This window comes from Lagenorhynchus albirostris, chromosome 3, assembly GCF_949774975.1.
Source record: "Lagenorhynchus albirostris chromosome 3, mLagAlb1.1, whole genome shotgun sequence".
Lineage (NCBI taxonomy): Eukaryota > Metazoa > Chordata > Mammalia > Artiodactyla > Delphinidae > Lagenorhynchus > Lagenorhynchus albirostris.
The window spans coordinates 39,626,368-39,632,367 of NC_083097.1; positions in this window are offsets into that span (position 1 = coordinate 39,626,368).

The following is a 6,000-nucleotide window of genomic DNA, read 5'->3' on the forward strand; positions in this document are numbered from 1 at the left end:
TCTGGCTTGCAGAGTTTCTGCTGGAAGATCTGCTGTTAACCTTATGGGGATTCCCTTGTATGTTATTTGTTGTTTTTCCCTTGCTGCTTTTAATACTTTTTCTTTGTATTTAATTTTTGATAATTTGATTATTATGTGTCTTGGCGTGTTTCTCCTTGGATTTATCCTGTATGGAACTCTCTGTGCTTCCTGGACTTGATTAACTATTTCCTTTCCCATATTAGGGAAGTTTTCAACTATAATGTCTTAAAATACTTTCTCAGTCCCTTTCTTTTTCTCTTCTTCTTCTGGGACCCTTATAATTCGAATGTTGGTGTGTTTAATATTGTCCCAGAGGTCTCTGACACTGTCCTCAATTCTTTTCATTTTTTTTTCTTTATTCTGCTCTGCAGTAGTTATTTCCACTATTTTATTTTCCTGGTCACTTATCCATTCTTCTGCCTCACTTATTCTGCTATTGATTCCTTGTAGAGAATTTTTAATTTCATTTATTGTGTTGTTCATCACTCTTTGTTTGCTCTTTAGCTCTTCTAGGTCCTTTTTAAACGTTTTTTTTTTTTTATTTTCTCCATTCTATTTCCAAGATTTTGGATCATCTTTATTATCATTATTCTGAATTCTTTTTCAGGTAGACTACCTATTTCCTCTTCGTTAGGTCTGGTGGGTTTTTACCTTGCTCCTTCATCTGCTGTGTGTTTCTCTGTCTTCTCATTTTGCTTAACTTACTATGTTTGGGGTCTCCTTTTCACAGGCTTCAGGTTCGTAGCTCCTGTTGTTTTTGGTGTCTGCCCCCAGTTGCTAAGGTTGGTTCAGTGTGTTGCGTAGGCTTCCTGGTGGACGGGACTGGTGCCTGTGCTCCGGTGGATGAGGCTGGATCTTGTCTTTCTGGTGGGAGGGTCCATGTCTAGTGGTGTGTTTTGGGTTGTCTGTGGGCTTACTATGATTTTAGGCAGCCTCTCTGTTAATGAGTAGGGTTGTGTTCCTGTCTTGCTAGTTGTGTGGCATAGGGTGTCCAGCACTGGAGCTTGCTGGTCATTGAGTGGAGTTGGGTGTTGGTGTTGAGATGGAGATCTCTGGGAGATTTTCGCCATTTGATATTACATGGAGCTGGGAGGCCTCTTGTGGACCAATGTCCTGAACTTTGCTCTCCCACCTCAGAGGCACAGCCCTGACACATGGCTGGAGCTACAAGAGCCTGTCATCCACACAGCTCAAAATACAAGGGAGAAAAAAGAAAGAAAGAAAAGAAAGAAAGAAAGAAAAAGACAGAAAGAAAGAAAGATAAAATAAAATTAAAAAAATAAATTTATTAAAATAAAAAATAATTATTAAAAAGAAAATTTTTAAAAAGTAATAAAGAAAAGAAAGAGGAGAGCAACCCAACCAAATCCACTAATGATAGCAAATGCTAAAAACTATACTAAAAAACAAAAATAAAAAACGGAGAGACAGAATCCTAGGACAACTCCTAGGACACATACACATTCACAAAAAAAGAACAAGGGAAAAAAAAAAAATATATATCATTGTTTCCAAAGTCCACCTCCTTAATTTGGGATGATTTGTTGTCTACTCAGGTGTTCCACAGATGCAGGGTACATCAAGTTGATTGTGGAGATTTAATCTGCTGCTCCTGAGGCTGCTGGGAAAAATTTCCCTTTCTCTTGTTCTTACAACTCCTGGGGTTCAGCTTTGGATTTGGCCCCATCTCTGCATGTAGGTCGCCTGAGGGCATCTGTTCTTCGCTCAGACAGGACGGGGTTAAAGGACCAGCTGATTCGGGGGCTCTGGCCCACCCAGGCCGGGGGAAGAGAGGGGCACAGGGTTCGGGGCAAGCCTACGGTGGCAGAGGCCAGCGTGACGCCTCACCAGCCCGAGGTATGCCGTGTGCTCTCCCGAGGAATTTGTCCCTGGGTCACGGGACCCCGGCAGTGGCGGGCTGCACAGGCTCCTGGGAGGGGAGGCGTGGATAGTGACCCGTGCTTGCACACAGGCTTCTTGGTGGCTGCAGCAGCAGCCTTAGCGCCTCATGCCCGTCTCTGGTGTCCGCGCTGATAGCTGCGGCTCATGCCTGTCTCTGAAGCTCCTTTAAGCAGTGTTCTTAATCCCCTCTCCTCGCACACCAGGAAACAAAGAGGCAAGAAAAAGTCTCTTGCCTCTTCGGCAGGTCGACTTTTCCCGGACTCCCTCCCGGCTAGCCTAGCCGTGGTGCACTAACCCCTTCAGGCTGTGTTCACGCAGCCAACCCCAGTCCTCTCCCTGGGATCTGACCTCTGAAGCCCAAGCCTCAGCTCCCAGCCCCGCCTGCCCCGGCGGGTGAGCAGACAAGCCTCTCGGGCTGGTGAGTGCTGGTCGGCACCGATCCTCTGTGCGGAAATCTCTCCGCTTTGCCCTCTGCACCCCTGTTGCTGTGCTCTCCTCCGTGGCTCTCAAGCTTCCCCCTCTGCCACCCGCAGTCTCTGCCCAGGATGGGGCTTCGTCGTGTATGGAAACTTTTCCTCCTTCACAGCTCCCTCCCACTGGTGCAGGTCCCATCCCTATTCTTTTGTCTCTGTTTTTTCTATTTTTTTTTTTTTTTTGCCCTACCCAGGTACGTGGGGAGTTTCTTGCCTTTTGGGAGGTCTGAGGTCTTCTGCCAGCGTTCATAGGTGTTCTGTAGGAGTTGTTCCACATGTAGATGTATTTCTGATGTATTTGCGGGGAGGCAGGTGATCTCGTCTTACTCTTCTGCCATCTTGAAGCTCCTCCAGAACTAGCTTTTTGCTTCATTTATTTTCTCTATTTTCAGTTTCATTGATTTCTGCTCTTATCTTTATTATTTCCTTCCTCTTGACTACTTGGTTTTATTTTCCTAGTTTGAGGCAAGAGCTTATAGTACTAATTTGAGACTTTTCCTCTTTTTTAATGTAAGCATTTTAGTACTATAAGATTCCCTCTCAACACTGCTTTAACTGTGCCCCACAAATTTTGACATATTTTATTTTCGTTTTCTTTCAGTTCAATTTTTTTTTTAATTTCCCTTGAGACTTTTGTTTTGACCAAAAGACTCTTTATAAGTGTGCTGCTTAGATTCCAAGTGTGTGGAGATAATCTTATTATCTTTCAGTTATTGATTTCTAGTTTGATCCCATGTGGTCAGAGAATGCAGTACGTACGTATGAATTCAGCTCTTAAAAATGTGTTTAGGTGTATTTTATGTCCCATGATATGGTTTACCTTCGTATATGTTCTGTGGGCAATTAAAAAAAAAATGTATTCTGATGTTTTGGGGTGGAGTGTTCTATAAGTGCTCATTAGATCCTTATGGCTATTGGATTTTTGTTTTGTTTTGCTTTTTGAGTTCTCTGTCCTTGCTAATTTTGTATCTAGTTGTTCCATTGATTTTTGAGAGATCGGTTTTGAAGCCATCAACTATAATTATAGATTTGTCTATTTCTCCTTTCAGTTCTATCAGTTTTGCTTCATATATTTTACAGCTCTGTTTTGTGATTAATACAGATTTAGAATTGCTATGTATTTTTGGTAGATTGAGTCTTTTATCATTACGCAGTGTCCTCACTCTGTCTCTGGTAACTTTCTTTGCCCTAAAGTCTATATTATCTGATATTAATATAATCTTCCCTGATTTCTTTTATTATTTGGATAGCATATATTTTTCCACCTATTTAATATCAAACTTCTATATTTTTATACTTGAAGCAAGTTCCTTGTAGACACATATTAAGTTATTTTTTAATCCATTCAGCGAATCCCTTTTAATTGGTATATTTAGACCATTTATATTTGAGGTGATTATAATATATTAGGGCATAAGTTTTCATTTTATCATTTAGTGACTGATGTTTTGCTTCTGTGACTCATTCATCTGTTTATCTTTACATTACTGTGGGTTATTTCAACATGTTTTAGGATATCATCTTAATTTCTTCATAGTGTTTTTGAGAGTATCTTTTTGTATAGCCTTGCTTTGTTTTAAATATTACATAATAGACACATAGCTTCTCATAGTCTACTGTTGTTATTTTGGCAGTTACAGGGAATATGAAAATCGTACCTACTTTTACCCTCCCTTACATTTGATATAATTTTCTTAAATATTTTTCTACATATATTTATTACCACTTAAGACAGTATTATAACTTTTGCTTCAACTCTCAGACATAATTTAGAAAACTCAAGAGGAGAAGGACATGAATTTACCCATGTTTTTCAATTCTGTTGCTCTTTTTTACTGATTTTCCAAGAGTTCTTCTTTTTTCACTTCCTTTCTGTTTAGAGAGCTTCTTTAACTATATTTAGGTTGACAGAATTTACGTTTCAGCATTGGAAAAATGTGCCACTTCCTTCTGGCTCCCACAGTTTCTTAGGAGAAATTTGCTGCCATTTGAATTGTTTTTCACATATAGGTGAAGTGTCATTTTTCTCCCACTGCTTTCAAGATTTTTCATTGTACAAAAATAACAATGAATTTATCTGTTCCCCTATTGAGGGATACTTATATTGTTTTCTAATTATCTGTTCTTTTGCCACTCCAATTAACCATTGTACATATCTCCTTGTGCATGTATGGGAGGACAAATATTTAAAAGTAAAATTGAAAACTTATACAGTTTGCACACTTTCAATTTTACTTAATACTTTCAAATAATTGTCAAAGTGGCTAAGCCATCTGCAGTTTTAGGACATAGCCATTTCTCTGTATCCTAGTCAACACTTGATAGTCATACATATTTTATTTTAAAATTATTTTGCTATTTAAGTATGTCTATTAAAATGTTTTCATTGTTTAAAACCTGTAGAAAGCTATATCTATATCTTAATTTTTTTTTCTATTTCAAGTACTCAGAAAGGAAAAAAGTATGCTGATTTTCTCCAAAAAATATCTTTGGGAAGATATAGGTAGAAGTTTTAAAGACTAAAGATTTGTCTACAAAACCCTTGATATATTCTTATTTTGCCACTTACAGAAGAAAACCTTACAGTGTGAATAATATATCAAAAATGGAGTATCTACATTACTTATAATGACAACTGGCTCTAAAATTACAAGTAGAACAATTCAGAAAATAAAATATTGTTTCATTTTCATAAATTTACTTTCAGTAAAATTGTTTTTCCTCAGTTGGCCTATTAATAAAGGAATTAAAAATATGTACCTAGGGAAAATAAGTGCAAGCATGAGGCATTATCCTGAAAGTTTCAAAATAAGATATGGACAAATGAAGTGTTGTGTTAAGGGATCACATCTTGGATGTTCTTACCATAAAAAAAAGAAAAAGAAAATGGTAAACATGTGAAGTGATGGATATGTTGATTGGCTTGGCTATGGTGAATATTTACCTATATCTGATCATCAGGTTGTATATCTTAAATATGTACACTTTTTCATTGTCAATTATATTTCAATAAAGCTGGGGCGGGGTGGGGGGAAAGATAAGGGATCTCAAGTAAATAATTTCCAAAAAATGCATTTAGTTTAAAAATAGATATTTTCAGGCAAGCATAATGTTCTAAGTCTTTGATGATGAATAGTAGCTTGCTGAATACAATTAACTGAATCAACTGTACCTTCCATTTATCCAGTTATTTGATTTGTTATAATTTTTACTTCATGAGATATTTTTTCTTAATTATTTTATTTTTCTATAAAAATGATTTATTTCATTCATATAGACCTAAGCAATTTGCTTGTAACTATTTTAAATACATGTTTAATTGAAGCAGCAGACTTAACTTTCCTGTAATTAAGTACAGAAAAAAAACTCCATGTGTCTCTGTGTGTATGTCTGGGTAATGTTACCTATTTTAATATTATATACATTTGCATATCAAGAATTTTGCATTTGGGGTCAAACACCCTAATATTTTTATTTCTATTTTAAAAACAAATTAAATTTTAAGTAGTATATTTTATAATCTCTACTAGATATTTTAATTTTATCTCAAACCTTTATTTTTTCGCTGAAACTTTATGCATTTTCTTTGTAGTGTCAAAGGATG